Here is a 22,997-nt window from a genome sequence, read left to right as displayed (position 1 = left end):
TTCTATTGTTGTACCTCCTACAGACCCATTAGAGTTGTATCTGCTAGACCATGAGAGTAATATGCATTTAAATGAAATAAATGAATTAGATGGGATACTTCTTGATCAGCAACCTATTATTAAGCACAACTTACCAGTTGGAATTCTAGGTGGTCCTCCTCCACCCAAAGGAGACCCCGTGTTTGATCTCAAGGCTTTACGTCATACTTTGAAATATGTTTATCTGGACGAGAACAAATATATCCTGTTATTATTAGTGGTAACCTTTTAGGGCATGAAGAAAAGGGATTACTCAAAACCTTACAGAAGCACATGGATGCTTTTGGCTATACTCTTGATGATCTTAAAGGCATAAGCTCTACTCTTTGTCAGCACAAGATCAATATGGAACCGGATGCCAAACCAGTCGTTGATCATCAATGATGCCTCAATCTTAAAATGGAGGTGCAAGAACCGAAACACTAAAACTTCTAGAAGCACACACACTTCCCGATAGTATATGGGTAAATCATGTTCATTGTGATCCTCAGAGTGGTGGTATAACTGATGTTCCCAATGATCAAAATGAACTCATTCCACAAAGGATAGTAAATAGTTATAGGATGGTTATTGGTTTTAGGAAACTGAATAAAGCTACTAGGAAAGATCGCTACCCTTTGCCTTTTATTGATCAAATGTTACAAATATGATCTAATCACACACACTTTTGTTTCCTTGATGGGTACTCTGGATTTTCTCAAATACCCGTGTCAAAAGAGCACCAAGAGAAAACTACCTTTAGTTGCCCTTTTGGGACTTATGCTTATAGGCATATGCCTTTTGGTCTATGTAATCCACCTTATACCTTTCGAAGATGTATGACTGCTATATTCTCTGACTTGTGAAAAGATTGTTGAGGTTTCCATGGATGAATTCTCTATTTACAGGACTTATTTTGATGATTTCTTGCGCAACCTTGATTGAGTGTTGCACAGATGTGAATAAACTAATCTTATCTTGAATTGAGAGAAGTGCCACTTTATGGTGAACGAAGGTATAGTGCTTGGGCATAAAATTTCCGAACAAGGTATTGAGGTGGATAAAGCCAAAGTTAATGCAATAGAGAAAATACCTTGTCCTAAACATATCAAAGATATAAGAAGTTTCCTTTGTCATGTTGGTTTCTATAGGCGTTTCATTAAAGATTTCTCAAAGATTTTAGGCCATTCACTAATCTTCTCCAAAAAGATGTTCCTTTTGTTTTTGATGATGATAGTGTAGAAGCCTTTGAAATACTTAAGAAAACCTTAATTTCTGCACCTATTGTTCAACCACATCATTGGAACCTACCCTTTGAAATTATGTGTGATGCTACTCACTATGTCGTAGGTGTTGTTCTAGGGTAAAGAGTAGATAAGAAGTTGAATGTTATTCATTATGCTAGTAAGACCTTAGACACCGCTCAAAGAAATTATGCTACTACTGAAAAGGATTTTTTAGCAGTTGTGTTTGCATGTGCTAAGTTTAGACCTTACATTGTTGATTCTAAAGTAACTATTCACACTGATCATGTTGCTATTAAGTACCTTATGGAAAAGAAAGATGCTAAACCTAGACTCATTAGGTGGGTGCTTTTACTTCAAGAGTTTGATTTGCACATTATTGATTGACAGGAGCTGATAATCCTATAGCAAATAACTTGTTTAGAATGGAAAATGTTCTTGATGACCCACTACCGATTGATGATAATTTCCGTGATGAGCAACTGGCTGGTGTTAATACTTCTCCTAGCTCTCCTTGGTATGCTAATTATGCTAATTTTATTGTGGCCAAATATATTCCACCTAGCTTCACCTATCAACAAAATAAAAAAATTATTTGATGACTTAAGGCATTACTTTTGGGAAGACCCACATTTTTATAAAGGAGTAGATGGTATTATTAGACGTTGTATACCTGAGCATGAACAAGAAGAGATCCTAAGGAAATGCCATTCTTAAGCTTATGGAGGACATCATGCTAGTGATAGAATGACACACAAGGTATTACAATCCGGTTTCTATTGGCCTACTCTCTTTAAATATGCTCGTGAGTATGTTCTTTCTTGTGATGAATGCCAAAGAGTTGGTAATATTGGTAAACGTCAGGAAATGCCTATGAACTATTCACTTGCTATTGAACCATTTGATGTGTGGGGTTTTGACTTTATGGAACCTTTTCCTCCTTCAAATGGATATTCTCATATTCTAGTTGTTGTTGATTACGTTACTAAATGGGTAGAAGCTATTACAACTAGTAGTGCTGACCATTACACTTCTATTAAAATGCTTAAAGATATTATCTTTCCGAGGTTTGATGTCCCTAGATACTTAATGACTGATGGTGGTTCACATTTAATTCATGGTGCTTTCCATAAACTTCTAGCTAAATATGATGTTAACCATAGGATTGCATCACCTTATGATCCTCAATCTAGTGGGTAAGTCGAGCTGAGCAATCACGAAATAACATTAATCTTGCAAAAGAATGTTAATAGATCTAGGAAAAATTGGTCTAAGGAATTAAATTATTCTCTTTGGACCTATAGGACTTCTTATAAGAATCCTATGGGGATGTCCTCGTACAAAACGGTCTATGGAAAAGCTACTCATTTACCTCTTGAGCTAGAACATAAAGCTTATTGGGAAATTAAAGAACATAACTATGATTTCAAACTTGTCGGTAAAAATAGTTATTTGATATTAGCTCGTTTGGTGAATGGAGGATGCAAGCTTATGAAAATGCTAAGTTAGTTAAAGAGAAAGTTAAAAGATGGCATGCCAAGAGAATTCAAAAACGAGAATTCAATGTAGGAGACCTAGTGCTTTTGTACAATTCTTGTTTCAAATTTTTTGCACGTAAACTCCTCTCCAAATGGGAAGGACCCTATGTTGTTGAGGAGGTTTATCGCTCCGGTGCCATAAAAACTATAACTTTGAAGGTAAAAACCCAAGAGTGGTGAATGGGCAAATAATCATATATTAAATTTCACGTGCACCCATTGTTGAGGAGCCTAATATCATCCAAGTCATAACACCGGAAGAACACATAAAGGAAGAACACATACGGTAAGTAAACCGACTCCAAAAATTCCAAAAGAAACATTTTTTGTTAGTTTTGGTATTTTAGAAAAAATAGAAAAATAAAAAGGAGTCCAGGGGACCCACGAGGGAGGCACAAGCTAATGGTGCGCGGCCCCCTTGGTCGTGCCCTAATGGCTTGTGGGGCCCTCGTGTGCCTTCTGGACTCTGACTTCTTCCCGAGAACGTATTCTAGTCCAGAAAAATTCATTATATATACTCCCAAATGTTTTGATCAATGCATCGCGAGTTTCTCTTCTATTCTTGGTTTGAGCAGTTTTCTCGTAGGCCTGAGAATATGTCCTCTCATGATTCCGATGGAGAAAGCTATGGCTCCCACTATATTTCAGACGCAAAGATACTTGGGGACATCTATCCCTATCTTTGGTCCACTCATGAGGAGGACGACAACGAACAGGAGTAAATAAAGGAAGCCAACTCAGATGAAGACGAAGTTCCACTAGCTCAACCCTAAGATATGCATGTGGAATGTAAGAAGTCCAGTCTACCAAACAGGTTAAGGAAATCTAAGGATCAATTTATCCCGTCACGTTTTCTGTAGGAAAGCATGGTGGCATTATGAAAAAAATATATAGAAGCTCGAGCAAGAGAATGATGACTTGAGGGAGGAGAATTTTATCCTCCTATGTAAGTTGGAGAAGAAGAATGATGCTATACCACCACCATCAGCTAAGAAGGACGCTTGAGTACTTGGGTATGGGCACGGCCCTTGGCTTGTTCCGGGCTTAGGGGAGGTACCCCGGTATCGTATCACCATCACTTACATCATCATTAGTATATATTTTAGTTCGATCCTTAGTTGTTTTGTGATTTAGAGAAATAAATTTCAGATCTACTTGGCTTAGTATTTTTGCTTCGTGTTCCATCTATCCCTGTAATCGAGTATGTGTGATATATAATAAAGATTAGTTGGGTTTTTATGGTTTATCCATGGGCACCCATCATCATAGTATGTCAATAAAAATAAAGATATAGATCATATGCTCATCCCATGAGAAGTAGTGACTTCACATAGTAAAGAGTATAAGTGATGAAGGTTGTTGAAAATAAACGAATAGTATTAGTCATGGTTACAATCTAAGCAAGATTATGAACTATCTTGGACATCTTTTGTGACTGTGAGCCATCATCAAATATTATATAATGATCAAGTGTTTACGTAGGACATGGAAGACAACATAATGGTGATGGTAATTGACATTCATGTAGAAGTTATATGGTCGTGGATCCTTTAACATGTGATGCTTTCCTTAGAACTTCTGCTAGCCCAAAAAATTTGCACTAAGTGGGGATACTACTTATGCATCCATAACCAAGAAACCTAGTTTCCTGACATGAGAGTCCACCATACTTACCCATAGATTGAGTAAGATCCTTCAAGTAAGTTGTCATCAGTGGACCAAGCAATATAAAGTTGCTCCTAAAAATGTATGATCTTTTATTGCAAGGGAAAATAATCATTGTAAGATCTTGTGATGGCAAAGAAATAAAAGTGACAGACTACATAAAAAAGTTTTCTTTCACAAGGGGCAACATAAAATGACGTTCCTTTGCGTTAAAAATGCGCACATTTAAAAACTTAAAAGGGCATGACAACCTCTCCTTCCCTCTGTGAAGGGCCTATCATGTGTTAACTACATCTTGTAGTTGATGCTAGTTGGATTACTTGGTGGAATACATTATGTTCAGATCCTTAATCATTATTATAATGCCTCTGATATTGAATATGTTGATGAGGTGTGAGTAGTTACTATTGTTCCTGAGGACATGGGAGAAGTGTGGTTATAAGTAATGATATAAAGTTGGTATTCGTTCAATATTTTGATGATATGTATGTTCTTACTTCCTTTAATGGTGTCATGTGAACATCGATTACATGACAATTCACCATGTTATGGGCCTAAGGGAAGCCATTGTGGAGTAACAAGTAGATGATGGGTTGCAAGAGTGACAGAAGTTTAAACCCCAGTTTATGCATTGCTTCATAAGGGGCTGATTTGGATCCGCATGTTTCATGCTATGGTTAGATTTATCTTAATTATTCTTTTGTAGTTGTGGATGATTTCGAGAGGGGTTAATAACAAGTAGGTTGTTAGTTCAAGTAAGAACAACACCTTAGCACCGGTCCACCCACATATCAAATTATCAAAGTAGCACCACTCCAATCAGGAGGAGCTGACGGGCACGACCCATATTCTTTGTAACCCTGGAGGCTTGACTCTTATATAAGGGCAAGCCCTGGATCGTCGAGGAGGACAGGGCCAAGTTAGAGATCTCGAGATATAGGTAGCGAAAGTGATCCTTGTAATCGAGATCGTGACATCAATAAGGAAACACAGAGTAGGAGTAGGCTTTTACCTCACAAGAAGGGCCGAACCTAGGTACATCGTCCCTCTCGTTCCGATCAACCCCGTGCAAGGCTTCACCTAGCCGCTATGGCCTCACAAGTAAGTTCTCTCATGAGGAAACTTGCCATGACAACCCCACGTCACTAACCCTAACACAAGCTATCAATGGACCCATGGAGCGGATGGAGTGTTGTAAGTCCCTCTCCATTTTTGTTTCTGCCATGTTCAAATTAGAGGTGGCTAGGGTTTGTGTTGTGAGCACACAAAAAATCAATTTTGCTGTGACTTCTCACTCAGATGATGCTATCTAGGATGTTAGGATTAACTTTGATGCTGGGCATAATTTGGATAGGAAGATTTGCAACTCAGACCTTACATTTCTAAATCTATATTCACTGTTCAAACACTAGGATTTACTTTCAGTGATGAGCTATACCACATGAAAAATATATGTCTAGGAGTTCGGAGAGTGCTTGGCCTAGAATTGATTGATAGAAATATGAAATTGCAATAACTAAAGAAGAAGTATGAGGACAGTTTAGTTCTAAATTTGTTACTGAGGGTGACATCACCTATCACTTCTGGATTTGTTAGTGAGGCCAACAATAATCACAGAGTAAACGAATTAATTGTAGTCCTATATGAACCACTTGGTGTGTATGATCTCAGTGGGGCTGGTGTCTTGCCCTTGATGATCATCGTGTAGTTTTCAGAGTCAGTCTAGCTGCAGTAGTATAGTGCAACCTACTCAACCTACAACAATGTGCACACAAGAGAGTAGAAACGTAAGCAAGGGGAAGCTGAAAGTTGTGGTGGAGGAAGAGGAGGAGGAGGGATATAAGAGTAGTGATTAGGAGAATGTAGATGACAGTGATAACAAGCCTTTCTGCCTGGAGATGTACATGATCGCTGAAGACACAAAGATAATAGAGGGGAAGAAACTAGGAGAGGAAGAAGATGAATATGAAGTTTCAGATGAAGAATCAAAAGAGGAACAAATACATTATGAGGGTGGCACTAAGGTTGAGAACATGTTTGAGATGGAGGATGCTGAGGAGGAGGTGAATGTTGTTGTACGATAAGAACCACCCATGCAACAACCTGCAAAGAAGAGGCGGAAGCTGCAACTTAAGAGAGGGCCCCATCATTAGGTCACACTATAGTGTTTTAGAGGAGTTGAAACCTGATTTTAATCCTTCATCAATCGAAGAAGATCATGGGTTGTTGTTTGACAGTGAGGATGATGGGCATGAGGCACCATCATTTGTCGTACAAAAAGGCTGGAGGAGTAGGGTCAAGAAAAGAAAACCTAGGGTACGATACAATGACAAACTTGAGTAACCACATCAGCAGTTGTGTCTCTAGATGTGCTTTAAGAATCGGCAACAATTCAGAGAAGAATTGTTGACCTTGAACATGACGCATGCCAGGAATTTCAGGTACCACAGAAACTCACACAAAAGGATCATTGAATGTAGAAAGCAAGAAATTGTCAATTTTGCATAGTTGCTGGCTGGTGAAGTTATCAAAGGGGAAAAGATATTTGCTATAAAAAAGATGAGGTTGCAGCACACTTGACTAGCAGTACAGAGTAATCTAGGGTTAGTGCAAAGTAGCTTGCAAAGAACTATGAGTCATTGTTCATATCTAATCCAACCACTAGCATGGCCACTATGATTAATAACTGCCACGAGAAGTATGATGTTGACGTGCCGAGGCACATGGCCTATAGGACCAAGAACCTTGTTGTAGAAAGATCCATGAAGTTTGGAAATATGTCGCTTACATTATCTTGTCTTGTAGGCAGAAGGTATGCATGCATCTCCCTCTTTATATTTATGCATGTATGTTATGTTATAGACAGTAGCATCGGTACTCCAGTAGCTTAGTATGTTATGTTATGTGAACAAGGGCTACTAAATGCAATAAATCAAGTATTTCCAAACTGCCATCAAAGATTTTGCCTTACACACCTATATGCAAATTTCCAGAATGCTGGGTTTATGGGGTAAGATCTTAGGAAACGCATGGATAATGCAAGCTATGCTTATAATCAACAGAAGTTTAACATTGCAATGAATGATCTAAAAATGAGAGTGGGGAAGCTTGGAAGTGGCTGAGTGAAATACCTAAACACACATGGGCTAGGCATTCTTTTGACACTAACTACAAGATAGACTTGGTCGTTAACAGCCTGTCAGAGGTGTTCAACAAGTACATCTTAGATTTTAGGGAAAACCCTATTAGGACTATGGTTGCTCGTATTAAGGAAAAGAAGATGGTGAGGTGGCATAGGAACAGAGAGAGAGGAAAAGCAGCTTTGTGGGAGATCACACCGCATTATGCTGAGAAGCTAGAGGTGTAAAAGGAAATGGCCATATTCTGCATACCAAATTCAAGATGGTGCAAATCAATGGCAAGTGACTAGTGGGTAGCAATCAAATCCAATAAACTTGGAATAACACACATGTGGTTGCATAAAGTGGGACCTGTCTAGCATACCATGCAACCATGTTGTATCAGCAATTAATAAGGCAAAAGGTTTCCAGAGGACTATGTTTCTAAAAACTTCAAGAAACCTTTCTACCTGGCATCATATGGACCTATGATATATCATGTTCCTAGTGAACATGATTGGACAAAGACAACTAGACCAAACATAGAGCCATCTGAAGTCCATGTGAAGAGAGGAAGGAAGAAAGAGAAGAGGATAAAGGGTGGGTTTGAAATTCCAAAGCCAAAGTATGGTTCTAGAATGGGCACTATAACATGCAGTAAATGTGGGCTCCAAGGCCATAGGCACAGCAACTTCAAGCAACAATTGAAACTAGAGTTGGCTAAGAGGAAAAACAAACATGTGTAATCCCCTTGTTAAAGAGTACAATGTTTTGTACTTTTGTATTTTCAATAACTACCATGTTTGACTAACTACAATGTTTGGTTTTTTCTTTGCAAGGCACCTACAAGATCAAGGAATGATGATGAAGCTACTCCATCTGCAAGAGCACAACACCCACGAGGAAGATCACAACCAACTGGAGCATCACAGCCCCCACCAGGAAGATCACATCCAACTGCAAGATCACATCTCCCACTAGGAAGATCACAGCGAGCTGCGAGATCAGATCTTCCACCTGCAAGATTAACTAGGGGTGGAAGATTATTTGCTGCAAGGGATCAAAGGCCATTCTCTACCCCCAAGATTTGCTTATATAGCTTCATCTTCTGGCGCTTCAACTTCTGGTGCCCCTCCTCCTACTGCTGGCCCAAGAATCCATTTTAGATGGATGGCCTTTTTACCGTAGTGCTAACACATGAGTGCCATGAACAATGTTATTTCTATGCTTCTAAACATTGTTATGTATGCCTTTGGGATATGCTTATGAACACAGTTTGATATGTACTAAGTTATGTGAACATCTGGGTTATGTGATGTGTATACTAAGATTCAAATGATGTGATGAGTACTAAGTTTCAAATCATGTGATGTGTGTACTAAGATATGTGATGAGTACTTCTCAACAGTGTTTTGTATAGTATGTTTGATATGACCATACTTAATATGGAGTCTTCATATGTGATAAGTTTGATATTTACCAAATAGTTAGGGTTTAGGGGTTCTCGACATCAAGAGACCCTAACTGGACCAACCACTAGGTTTTAGAGGTTCTTGGCATCGAGAGACCCTAAATGGACCAACTACTAGGGTTTAGTGGTTCTCGGCCGAGAGACCCTAAATTGACTAACTACTAAGGTTTAGGGGTTCTCGACATCGACAAACCCTAAATGGGGCAACTACTAGGGTTTAGGGGTTCTCGGCATCGAGAGACTCTGTCGGGACCCCGATCCTAAGCCATAGGAATCCAGCCTGTAACACATCGCATCCCTTTGCGGTCTCACGCACGGTTAACTCCACGGCTGCAGCCTTAACTTAGCCGGGACCGTTTGCGTCTTTTGACTCACGTATGCAATAGTGTTGCTAGCATTCCAATGTCAAAGAACCCGGATCGACATGTCTAGTCATAAACCAAAGTGGCAGTACCGCACAAGGACAGGCATACATGACCCAACAAAGCAGGTGTCGGTCATCAGCGAACGTAGACGAGTCGTAGCAAGCTACAAGGACTCCATTACATCGCGTGACATTTCCCCAAAGGGGACAGAAACAACAGCTAAGAAGGACACATGCCGGTCAACCAATGTGTCCGGAGCAGTAGCGAACTACCAAGGCTCGTTGGATCACAAAGGGGCATTTCCTTGTAAGGAGTGCTACTAAAGTTCACGACTAGGTATTCGAACCCCATACATATCAAGTAAGACACACGTACGCATGGCATACCGATATGTATAGATACATCGATGGCATCACAACATAACCATAAACATACAAGCTTTATTTAAGAGGCTCGGAAGAGCCACACACATAATATTACACATTAAGGGTCTCACGACCCATAATAACAGTCATTCAGTTACAAGCCAGCGGAAGATTTTTAAACTGTCTGAGTACAGACAGGGCAACTAAAGGCACATGGCCTGACTATACTACAGATCCAACGTAGGGCCAGATCGTAGCTGGGACACCAGCTACTCGTCGTCGTCGATGTCTACGAAGAACCCTCCATTAGGGTCATTAGCAACCTCTGCAACATTTATTAAGCAAACATGAGTATGAAGGTACTCAGCAAGACTTTAGGAGAACTAACTACTCATGCAAGGTAACAAAAGGTATTGTGGGGTTTCATGCGGAAAGCCAGCATTTGACTCGTGGCTAGACACTTGCATTTTCAAATAATTTTGACAACTTGATTTCTCGCAGACGAGTCCACTAACACCACAACAATACACTATCATGGAATCATTCTGTCTCCATACGGAAATGTCGTCCACGACACTCACGCTTATCTTGGCAATTTTCTGAGTAGCCATTGAAGTTATCTATGAACAACATATGTCTCCAAGTAGTCCATATCCGCGGACACGGCTATTCGAATAGATCATAACCCTGCAGGGGTGTACTTCATCACACACGCTCTCGCCACTTATTGCCATGTGCACGTCATGCACCTCGGCAACCTTCAAGCGGAAGCCCAGCGAGGGAGTCAGCCACGACCGTTAACCACACTAGTACCTAGTCCAGGTTTATCGCCTATCTGAGAGTAACCCGTACGGAAGTCCAGCCGAGGTTTCCGCCACGGCCTCAAACGATGTGCGCAGGGTTCCCAAGCCCACCATCCGGGTGCCACTTGGTACACCGAGCCACTGCCTAACGCATCACAGCCCACCTCTTAGGTCAGTACCATGCACGGCCTCCAGCATTACTATAAACACCAGAAACTACTTGCAACTCCTGGACCGAGTACTACGCGATTAATAGGCCGAGCGGGGTCATATTTCAGGGCCCAGCATGTGGTAGTATCTAGTCTTGGATTACATACACGGAACTCAGTTCCTAAGGACGGTTCCAATGAAACAACCCGCCATGTACTCCTACACAGCCTTTCACCGGTACCTTTACCAAATCAAGTTCAACACACAACCTTTGCTCACCAAACACATTCCACAATTCTGTTCATCTCCTAGATGACAGACCATACACAACTCTAAGCATAGCATGCATAGCAGGATAAGGCACATCATAGCTCAAGCAACTACAAGGTATGCTAGGTTGCAAGGTTCGGCTATTTACTGTGACAAGGTTAGGTCATGCAAAGGAAGTGGGTTCAACTATCGTGGCAAAAGCAGTTGAAGCATTTGATCCTAATGCAATAAATAAGTGCAGGAGCAAGAACATGGAATTATCGGGATGATCAAAAGGGTTGCTTGCCTTGTTGCTCAGAGGAGGAACGATATCCATCACACGGATATTCGGTGGAATCCGGTGTTGCGGAGCCTACCGAAATGAATGGCAACATTCAATAACAATCATATGCACTCAAAATGATGCCAGAGCATGGCATGAGAATGCAAGGTGATAGGTTATTATAATCTATATGTATTAGGATTAGAGTTGATTTGAACCACATTCGAATATCAATTCAAACGGGGTATTCACGGGTACCGTTTTAATTGATTCGACGTGATGCTCAGATCAACTTAAAGTTAGCATGCATGAGATGTCATGTTAGGGTACTGATTTGTAACTAGGACAGTGTGTGATCATTGCATTCATAATGAAATTTGAATATTTTCCAAATTCCATTTAAAAAGTAATTATAATAATTGAATTAATCCTTATTCCACATTTTAGGGCTCTGTAACTTTTTCAAACATAGTTGAAAATAGCATAGTCAGAATCCTTGAATTTTTCTGATACTTTTTCATATATAAATTATTTTCATTGGAGTTACAGATTAATTTCTATGATTTTTACAAGTTTTAGCAATTTCCTGGAATTAATTTTATACTGGAAATTCTATTTATTGCATCAGACTGACGTCAGCAGGTCAGCCGACCTGTTCAGGTCAAACCTGACAGGGGGGTCCCACTGGTCAGCCTCTCTGGGACTAATCCCGCGCTGACCAGTCCTAATTGGGGTTTGACTTGGCCTTGGGCCCACTGTCAGCGACTCAGGGGAGGGCAATTACGCCCTAATGGTCGGCCACGTCGACGCCCACCGGAGGGTGGTCGCCGGTGACCAAGCCCGCGGCGGAGGGCTCGCCGGAGACGACCTAATCGGCGCTGCACAGCACCAATTTGAACGCGGTTTGCAGCTACGGAACGCTGGTGAAGTGGCCGATCTGGCAGGGGCATCAGGGGAGGCTAGGGTTGCCGGGAGAGGCGCCGGCGATGAGCCGGAGCGACGGCCGAAGCTCGGCCTTCTACGAGCGATGGCTCTAGGGCACGGGGAGGGCAGCTGGAGGGCTCATCGCACTCCTGGAGGCTCCAGGAGCTCGAATCCTAGCTTGAGCGCGTGGGTCAGACACCACAGCGACGGCGACGACATGACCGGCGGCGAGAAGCTCTCGGCCTTGGTGGGGAACGAGGCTACGATGCACGGGAGAGCGTGGGGCGAGAGGGGAAACGACGACGAGCTCACGGCGGTTCCGATGGTGCTGTTGAGGGGCTCGGGGATGCGCCGGAGGGAGCGAATCAACGGGAGAGGTCCGGCGGCCGGAGGTGGAAGACGATGGCGTTGGGGGCGATGCAGAGCTCGGGGAAGCTTCGGCTTCTGCAGAGATGACCAGGGCGACGAGGCGGAGCTAACAGACTACTCGGAGGAGGGTTCCCATGGCTAGAGGTGCTGCGGCTCGAGCTCGAGCTCGGCTCCAATGGCGGCAGCAGGAGGGAGGGCAAGATCCGGGAGGAGGGAGAGAGTTAGCGCTGGGAATGGATAGAGGAGGCCTCGGGGAGCTTATCCCCAGCCTTGCCAGCGCGAGGCGGCGGCCAGGCAGGCGCACAGGTGCGTGGCCGCGCCGGAGGAGGCGGCGGCCACCTCCTGCTCCTACTAGCGCGAGGGAGGGGACGAGCTAGGGAGATGGGCCGGGCCAGGCTAGGCGACAGGTAAGAGTTTCCCATTTTTTTCTGTTTTTGTTTTTCTGTTTTGCTAACTATTGTTTTGCTATTTATTTCAGTTCCAAAACAAAAATAAAAAACTATTTTAGACCTCCTGAAATATTGTTATAATATTCCCAACCATTTCGAAAGTTTTCAACATTTTTGAAAATTTATAGTTTCTGATTTCAAATTTAAAATTTGAAACCAGTGGCTTTTTGCATTAATTTAAAATGCTTAAAGTGTCAAGAAAATAGTTTTCTCCAATGCTCATTTACTTTCATGATTTATCAGAAAGTTTGAACATTTCTTGAGGCCATTTTGGGTTCATTGATTTGAACTAGTTTGAGATTTTCTTTATTTAAAGTAGTGGCTAGGGTTTTGAGTTTTTCCTTTGCCACTTTGTTGTTCTTGTTGAAAAATCTTGGATGCAAATGCAAAGAAGACATGAGCACAAGGCTAACTTGCTTAAGGGTTAGGGATGTGACAGACTCTAAATGGACCAACCACTAGGGTTTGTGGGTTATCGGCATCGAGGGACCCTAAATGGGCCAACTACTAGGGTTTAGGAGTTCTCAGCATTGAGAGACCCTAAATGAACCAACTACTAGGGTTTAGGAGTTACCGACATCGAGAGACCCTAAATGCACCAACTACTAGGGGTTAGGGGTTCTGGGCTCGAGAAACCCTGAATGGACCAACTTCCAGGATATAGGGGTTCTCGGCATCAAGAGACCCTAAATGGACCGACTACTAGGGTTTAGGGGTTCTTGGCATCGAGAGACCCTAAATGGACCATCTACTAGGGTCACAAATTAAAGCAACATATAATATAGGTCATCATAGAACATATTGTTGGAAATATGCCCTAGAGGCAATAATAAAGTGGTTATTATCATGTTCCATTGTTCATGATAATTGTTTCTTATCCATGCTAGAATTGTATTGACCGGAAACTTAAATACATGTGTGGATATATAAACAACACCATGTCCCTAGCGAGCCTCTACTAGACTATCTCGTTGATCAAAGATGGTTAACGTTTCCTAACCATAGACATGATTCGTCAGTTGATAACGGGATCACATCATTAGGATAATGATGTGATGGACAAGACCCAATCGTAAGCATAGCATTTGATCATATCACTTGGTTTATTGCTACTGCCTTATTCTTGTGAAGTATTTGTTCCTAAGTCCATGAGATCATGAAACTCCTTGACACGAGAGGAATGCCTTGTGTGCATCAAACGTCACTTCGTAACTGGGTGATCATAAAGGTGCTCTAGAGGTATCTCCGAGGGTGTATGTTGGATTGGCATCAATCAAGACTGGGGTTTGTCACTCCATATGATGGAGAGGTATCTCTACGCCCTCTCAATAATACAACATCACAAGAAGCTTGCTAGCAATGACTAAGGAGTTAGTCACGTGATCATGTATTACAGAATGAGTAAAGACACTTGCAGGTAATGAGAATGAATTAGGTATGGACATACCAATGATCGAATCTTGGGCAAGTAACATAACAATGAACAAAGGGAACTACATACGGAATTGACTGAATCCTTCACATCTTATGTTAGGGCATCTACCTGCCTTAGTGTTATGGTGGTGATGACAACTCACTTTGTAATCTAATTGTGTGCCAACCTCTCTAGGTACTCTATGTTTGACACAAGACGACTATGCTTTCCCTACGGATGGAAAAGAACAAAGATGGTGTTCTCTACGTGTTTTATTTCTTTGGTCGTAGGAAACCCATACTATTAAGAGGGAATTCACATCAGATGGTATTGGCTGAATGATGTTCGGTAACGTAGCAAAAATCAAAAAAAATCCTATGCCATATTCAGATCTTCCTATGGAGGGACCAGCAACGAGAGAGGGTGAGTGCATCTTCATACCTTTGAAGATCGCTAAGCGGAATCGTTGCTAGAACGCGGTTGATGGAGTCGTACTCGCGGCGATTGAGATCGCGGTGTGATTCCGATCTAGTGTCGAACCACGGCACCTCCGCGTTCAACACACGTGCAACCCAGTGACGTCTCCCGCACCTTGATCCAGCAAGGAGGAGGGAGAGGTTGGGGAAGAGCTCCGGCAGCACGACGACGTGGTGGCGATGGAGCGATGATGTCTCCCGGTAGGGCTTCGCCAAGCACCGTGGGAGAGGAGGAAGAAGAGGAGCAGGGCTGCGTCGAGAGAGAGAGGAATTCCCGTATCTCCAATGGCCAAAACCCCTTCTATATATAGGGGGAAGGGAGGGTGGCGCCCCCCTTAGGGTTCCCACCCCTAAGGGGTGCGGCATCCCTAGATGGGGGGAGGAGGTAGTGGCCAGGAGCGGGGAAGGGGGTGGGGCACCCCCTGGTGGGCCTTAGGCCCACCTGCGCTAGGGTTCCCCCCTTCGCCCTCTTAGGCACCATGGGCTAGGTGTGGGGGGCGTACCAGCCCACCCAGGGGCTGGTTCCCTCTCACACTTGGCCCATGTAGCCTCCTGGGGCTGATAGCCTCTCCCGGTGGGCCTCTGGAACCCTTCCAATGGTCCCAACACTTTGCCGGTGGTGCCCGAGCCATTTCCGGCGTCCAAACCCATCCATCCTATATATCAATCTTTACCTCCGAACCATTTCGGAGATCCTCGTGACATTCGGGATCTCATCCGGGACTCCGAACAACCTTCAGTAACCTCGTATAACAATTCCCTATAACCCTAGCGTCATCGAACCTTAAGTGTGTAGACCCTATGGGTTCGGGAGGCATGCAGACATGACCGGGACACCTCTCTGGCCAATAACCATTAGCGGGGTCTGGATACCCATGGTGGCTCCCACATGTTCCATGATGATCTCATCGGATGAACCACGATGTCAAGGATTCAATCAATCTCGTATACTATTCCCTTTGTCTGTCGGTATAGAACTTGCCCGAGATTCGATCGTCGGTATACCTATACCTTGTTCAATCTCGTTACCGGTAAGTCTCTTTACTCGTTCCGTAGCACGTCATCCTGTGACTAACTCCTTAGTCACATTGAGCTCATGATGATGTTCTACCGAGTGGGCCCAGAGATACCTCTCCATCACACAGAGTGACAAATCCCGATCTCGATTCGTACCAGCCCAACAAACACTTTCGGAGATACCCGTAGTGTACCTTTATAGTCACCCAGTTACGTTGTGATGTTTGATACACCCAAAGCACTCCTACGATATCCGGGAGTTGCACAATCTCACGGTCGAAGGAAAAGACACTTGACATTAGAAAAGCTTTAGCATACGAACAACATGATCTATTGCTATGCTTAGGAGTGGGTCTTGTCCATCACATCATTCTCCTAATGATGTGAGCCCGTTATCAATGACATCCAATGTCAATGATCAGAAAACCATGATCATATATGGATCAACGAGCTAGCCAACTAGAGGCTTGCTAGGGACACATTGTGATCTATTTATTCACACATGTATTTCTGTTTCCTGTTAATACAATTATAGCATGAACAATAGACGATTATCATGAACACGGAAATATGATAATAACCATTTTATTATTGCCTCTATGGTATATTTCCAACTGTCCCCCACTTGCACTAGAGTCAATAATCTAGTTATATTGTGATGAATCGAACACCCATAGCATTGTGGTGTTGATCATGTTTTGCTCGAGGAAGAGGTTTAGTCAACGGGTCTGCAATGTTTAGGTCCGTGTGTACTTTACAAATATCTATTACTCCTCTCTGGACCTGGTTCTGGATGGAGTTGTAGCGGCATTGGATGTGCTTGGTGTTCTGGTGAAATCTTGGCTCCTTGGCTATGGCAATGGTTCCAGTGTTATCACAGAAGAGTGTCATCGGACCTGACGCGGTTGGAACCACTCCAAGGTCGGTGATGAACTCCTTCGTCCAGATTCCTTCATGAGCCGCTTCCGAAGCAGCTATGTACTCCGCTTCACATGTAGATTCTGCCACAGCGTCTTGCTTGCTGCTGCACTAGCTCATTGCCCCGCCATTCAAAACATACACGTATCCAGTTTGTGACTTGGATTCATCCGGAACTATGTTGAAGCTAGCATCGGCGTAACCCTTTACGACGAGCTCTTCATCACCTCCATAAACAAGAAACATCTCCTTAGTCCTTTTCAGGTACTTAAGGTTATTCTTGACCGCTGTCCAGTGTTCCATACCGGGATCACTTTGGTACCTCCCTACCCAACTTATGTCAAGGTTTATATCAGGTCTGGTACACAGCATGACATACATTAGAGAGCCCACGACTGAAGCGTAGGGGACAATACTCATCTTCTCTCTATTTGCTATCGTGGTTGGTCACTGAGTCCTACTCAATCTCATACCTTGCAAAACTGGAAAGAACCCCTTCTTTGAGTTTTCCATATTGAACTTCTTCAATATCTTGTCAAGGTATGTACTTTGTGAAAGACCTATGAGGCGTCTCGATCTATCTCTATAGATCTTGATGCCTAATATGTATGCTGCTTCTCCAAGGTCCTTCATTGAAAAACTCTTGTTCAAGTAGGCCTTTATGCTCTCCAATAACTCTATATTATTCCCCATCAATAATATGTCATCCACATATAGTATGAGGAAAGCTATAGAGCTCCCACTCACTTTCTTGTAAAGACAGGCTTCTCCATAAACCTGTATGAACTCAAACGCTTTAATCACCTCATTAAAGCGAATGTTCCAACTCCGAGATGCTTGCACCAGCCCATAGATGGAGCACTGGAGCTTGCATGCCTTTTTAGCACTCTTAGGATCAACAAAACCTTCTGGTTGCATCATATACAACTCTTCCTTAAGATACCCGTTAAGGAACGTTGTTTTGACGTCCATTTGCCAAATTTCATAATCATGAAAACCGGCAATTGCTAACATGATTTGGACTGACTTCAACTTCGCTACGGGAGAGAAAGTCTCATCGTAGTCAACTCCTTGAATTTTTTGAAAACCCTTTGCGACAAGTCGAGCTTTATAAACGTTCACATTACCGTTTGCGTCAGTCTTCTTCTTGAAGATCCATTTATTTTCTATGGCTCGCCGATCATCGGGCAAGTCCACCAAAGTCCATACTTTGTTCTCATACATGGATCCTATCTCGGATTTCATGGCCTCAAGCCATTTGTTGGAATCCCGGCCCGCCATCGCTTCTTCATAGTTCGAAGGTTCAACGTTGTCTAACAACGTGATTTCCATCACAGGGTTGCCGTACCACTCTGGTGCGGAACGTACCCTTGTGGACCTACGTGGTTCAGCAAGAACTTGATGTGAAGATTCATGATCATCATCATTAACTTCCTCTTCTGTTGGCGTAGGCGCCACGGGAACAATTTCTCGCGCTGCGCTACTCTCCGGTTTGAGAGGGGGTATAATTACCTCATCAAGTTGTACTTTCCTCCCACTTACTTCTTTTGAGAGAAACTCTTTTTGTAGAAAGGATCCGTTCTTGGAAACAAAGGTTTTACCTTCGGATCTAAGATTGAAGGTATACCCAATAGTTTCCTGAGGGTATCCTATGAATACACATTTCTCCGCTTTGGGTTCGAGCTTTTCTGGTTGAAGTTTCTCCACATAAGCCTCACAGCCCCAAACTTTTAGAAATGACAGCTTAGGTTTCTTGCCAAACCATAGTTCATACGGTGTCGTCTCAACGGATTTAGACGGTGCCCTATTTAAAGTGAATGCTGGAGTTTCCAATGTGTATCCCCAAAATGATAGCGGTAAGTCGGTAAGAGACATCATAGATCGTACCATATCTAATAAAGTGCGATTACGACATTCAGACACTCCGTTACGTTGCGGTGTGCCAGGCGGCGTCAGTTGTGAAGCAATTTCACATTTCCTTAGGTGTGTGCCAAACTCATGACTCAAATATTCTCCTCCACGATCAGATCATAGACACTTTATTTTTCGGTCACGTTGATTCTCAACCTCACTCTGAAATTCCTTGATCTTTTCAAATGTTTCAGATTTGTGCTTCGTCAAGTAGATATACCCATACCTACTCAAATCATCGGTGAGAGTGAGAACATAACGATAGCCACCAGGAGCTTCAACGTTCATTGGACCACACACATCAGTATGTATTATTTCCAATAAGTCGGTTTCTCTCTCCATTATTCCTAAAAATGGAGTCTTAGTCATCTTGCCCATGAGGCACGGCTCGCATGTGTCAAATGATTCAAAGTCAAGAGACTCTAACAGTCCATCGGTATGGAGCATTTTCATGCGCTTAACACCGATATGACCAAGGCGACAGTGCCACAAGTATGTGGGACTATCATTATCAACTTTACATCTTTTGGTATTCACACTATGAATATGTCTAACATCACGATCGAGATTCATCAAGAATAAACCATTCACTAGCGGAGCATGACCATAAAACATATCACTCATATAAATAGAACAACCATTATTCTCTGACTTAAATGAGTAGCCGTATGGCATTAAACAAGACCCTGATACAATGTTCATGCTCAAAGCTGGTACTAAATAACAATTATTAAGGTTTAAAACTAATCCCAACGGTAGATGTAGAGGCAGCGTGCCGACGGCGACCACGTCGACCTTGGAGCCATTCCCCACGCGCATCATCAACTCGTCCTTGGCCAGTCTCCACTTATTTCGCAGTTCCCGCTTTGAGTTGCAAATGTGAGCAACGGCACCGGTGTCAAATACCCAGGAGCTACTATGAGCGCTGGTAAGGTACACATCAATAACTTGTATATCACATATACCTTTAACGGTGCCGGCCTTCATATCCGCTAAGTACTTGGGGCAGTTCCGCTTCCAGTGACCTTTTCCCTTGCAATAGAAGCACTCAGTCTCAGGCTTGGGTCCTTTTTTTTTCTTCCCGGCATCTGGCTTACCGGGCGCGGCAACGGCTTTGCCGTCTTTCTTGAAGTTCTTATTACCCTTGCCCTTCTTGAAACTGGTGGTCTTGTTGACCATCAACACTTGATGCCCTTTCTTGACTTCTACATCTGCAGATTTCAGCATCGAGTACAACTCGGGAATGGTCTTACCCATCCCTTGCATGTTGTAGTTCAGCACAAAACCCTTTTAGCTTGGTGGGAGAGACTGGAGGTGTAACATCCCAATTTTCCTAATTGGGAATGTTTTACATTGTAGCTAAGCATCTATGCATATTGATTGAAATAAAGTTGGCACTTGAATTCTTTCGTCTTTTGTTTTTGCATTTTCTATTTTTTTTCCTCACACGAGAAATGCCCGGGGAAATATTCTGTTGCACGCAAGAGAGAGAGCGGAGGAAAATGACCCTCCAAAGTGCGGGCATTTCTGAAATATTGGAGCCAAGAAATCCAAAGATTATTTGCAAAAATATGTGCAAAAAGAAAATAAAGCATTTTAGGGAATTTCTGAAAAAAACATTTTTTTTAAGTTTTTATTTTTGCTTTGGAAAAATGTTATTCGGGTAGAGGATATTTTTCTAATTTTTTGGTATATAATACCCTATATTAAATATTTGATTTATTTCCTTTTTATTCACTTTTGTTTTTCTGTTTCGGAAAAGATTTAATTAGGAAAGTCTTTTTTTTTAGCCGCCGCCCGAGCGCTTAATAGGCAGTGGGCCGCCACCCCACAGCCCGGGGACCGAATCCCTTAGATCTCGTTCGCCCTTCCCTCCGCAGCCCCCATCCCTCCCACTGCCACGCGGGGCCCCCTGGCCGACCCCCTCTCGCCTGCGGTCACCTTCCACCTCTCCCTCCTCTCTTTCCTAACCGAGCCGAGCCCGAGCTCCCTGGAACCCGAGATCCTCTCGGATCCCCCTCTCCCCCTTCCTTCCCCAAGTCCCTCTCGGCCTATAAATACCCCGAGCCCCGGCCGCACCCCGTTGCCACCATCGCCTCGCCGAGCCGCCGCCCCGAGCCACTGCAGCAGCCTCGCCGGCAGTAGCCCGAGCACCACCTTCGGCCCCCCTGGGAGCAGTCACCCCGAGCACCCCGACTCCGCCCGACGCCTCCCCTCGCCGGAGGGAAGCCGCCGCCGCCTCCCCGTCCCGTCAGCCACCACCGGACCCCTCCCCTCGCCGGCGACCCTCACCCCGCCGGAGTTGCCCAGCCACTGCCACGGTAACTCCTTCCTCCTCCTGTTTTTTTTTCTTTTCTTGGTTAGCCCTTAGATCTATATTCTACGATGTAGATTAGAGTAGGATACCCCTTCGGTTTAGATCAGAAAACCGCGCTGGTTTTTTTTCACTTAAGCAGTTAGCCGGAGCTTTTAGTTAGGTTTCGGCCGTTTGTTTATAAGCCTCGCAGCAAACACCCCTTAGCCTATCACAGCGCGCCACGTATACCGCCCTGTCCGTTAGCAAATTATTTCTTTTTTTCTGTCTAGTTGCAAAAACAGCAAAGTTTCTGTTTTGTTTTGGCCATAACTTTTGATCCCGAAGTCCAATGATATTGATTCTTGTTCCAGTAGACTCCAATTTTTCTATAGTGTTTTAAAAAAATATAATTTGTCTATGTTTGAAATTTTAAAATATAAGTTAGATCAGATTTAGTTTAAACCTTGTTTTGCCTATTCCAGGAGTTTAAAAATGATTTTGAGTTGATTCTTTTTGCTACTGCTTCCTAGTGATTATATCTTACTATGGTAGAAGTTTCAAAAAAAATTAAAGTATTTTTATTGGTGTTTTTAACAGAAACAAGTTTCTGCCATAGAGACGCGTGTTGAATTCTTTTACTTAGGCCTTAGCAAATCCTTACTTGTGATGTTATTTTTACTTGTTGCTTGATTGTAGTGCTTATGGTGTGTTTTGTGTTTGTATCGGTAGATCATCCGGAGTGCGAAGAGTTTTACTTAGAAGCGCTCGATCAAGACAACTATCATCAAGGCAAGTCATTTTGATCATGTTATTTTCCTATGTTTTCGATGCATGGTAGTTCACCTTTCTTTGCCCAATTTGCATGCTGCCTAGGTACTTGGAAATTTTAGTGTAAGTTCTAGTATCATGTGGTAGGCACACAACAACCCCGATACTTGGCCCCGGGACGACAATTTCTTATTGCTATGCTTGAGTAGATGGGTTTTCAGTTGAGTGCATACCACGAGTGATGCGAGGTTGATTAAATAATCAAGACCGGTTAAGACAAGATTTTCAAGACCTCGGACGCAATGCAACTCTGGGTGAAGGACGGTTGATCGGCTCCCTGGAGAACCCAGTGGATGCCCGGGATGCTGGAGAGGCCATGACATCCTGCGGAAAGTTTCACCCAGGCTCGAAGAGATGGACGGAGACTTCAAGACTCAAGGCTTACCTGCACAACCACAAGTCATTATGGGCTCTGGCTTGGTTGGACAACGCGGCGACTCTGGACAGGCGGTGCTAGCAGATGTAGAAGAATGGTAGGAATGGATGGGCACCGACAGGGATTCAGAGGGACCCGTTGAAAGACCATGTTTTGATCATCCGGTCTTCAAACACACTGAAGTGCGAGGACAAACACGGAGGCGATCAAATCTTGTGGGGAACGTGTGCAAAACTCTGCAGAGTGCCCAACCTAATCGATTAGCCGTGTCCACGGTCATGGACAACTTGAGCCGAAGGCATTGAAATTCCCCTAAACTCTCGACACAACTTAGTAATGATGTGGGTGTTAACAACTATTCGGGTAGGAGAATTGGTTGGCGGAACCATCTCGTTAACAACAAACACTGTAGTAATATTTTGCTTCCAACCACTCTTGTTGTAGGATAAAACTGGCTTTATGCAAAACTTAGCCCCACCGGCCAAATATGCATGTAGGGATAGTTGATTATTATTTTACTCCTCTCTTTGATGACTTGCCGGCATATTCAATATGCTGACCTACACGGCTGCAACGTATCATGTTGCAGAGTACTTTTCCAACCAGGAGTGAGGCTACGTTCTAGGCTCAGCGACATGCCCTTGGAGTTGGATGGACTCGTCTACCTGATGCTTCCGCTAGTCTTCGTTTGATATATGTCATGAGATGGCCCTCAGCCACTTTATTGTAATCCTTTATTGTAATAAAGT

Source organism: Hordeum vulgare, chromosome 2H, assembly GCF_904849725.1.
Source record: "Hordeum vulgare subsp. vulgare chromosome 2H, MorexV3_pseudomolecules_assembly, whole genome shotgun sequence".
Lineage (NCBI taxonomy): Eukaryota > Viridiplantae > Streptophyta > Magnoliopsida > Poales > Poaceae > Hordeum > Hordeum vulgare.
Note: the sequence above shows the minus strand (reverse complement) of the source record.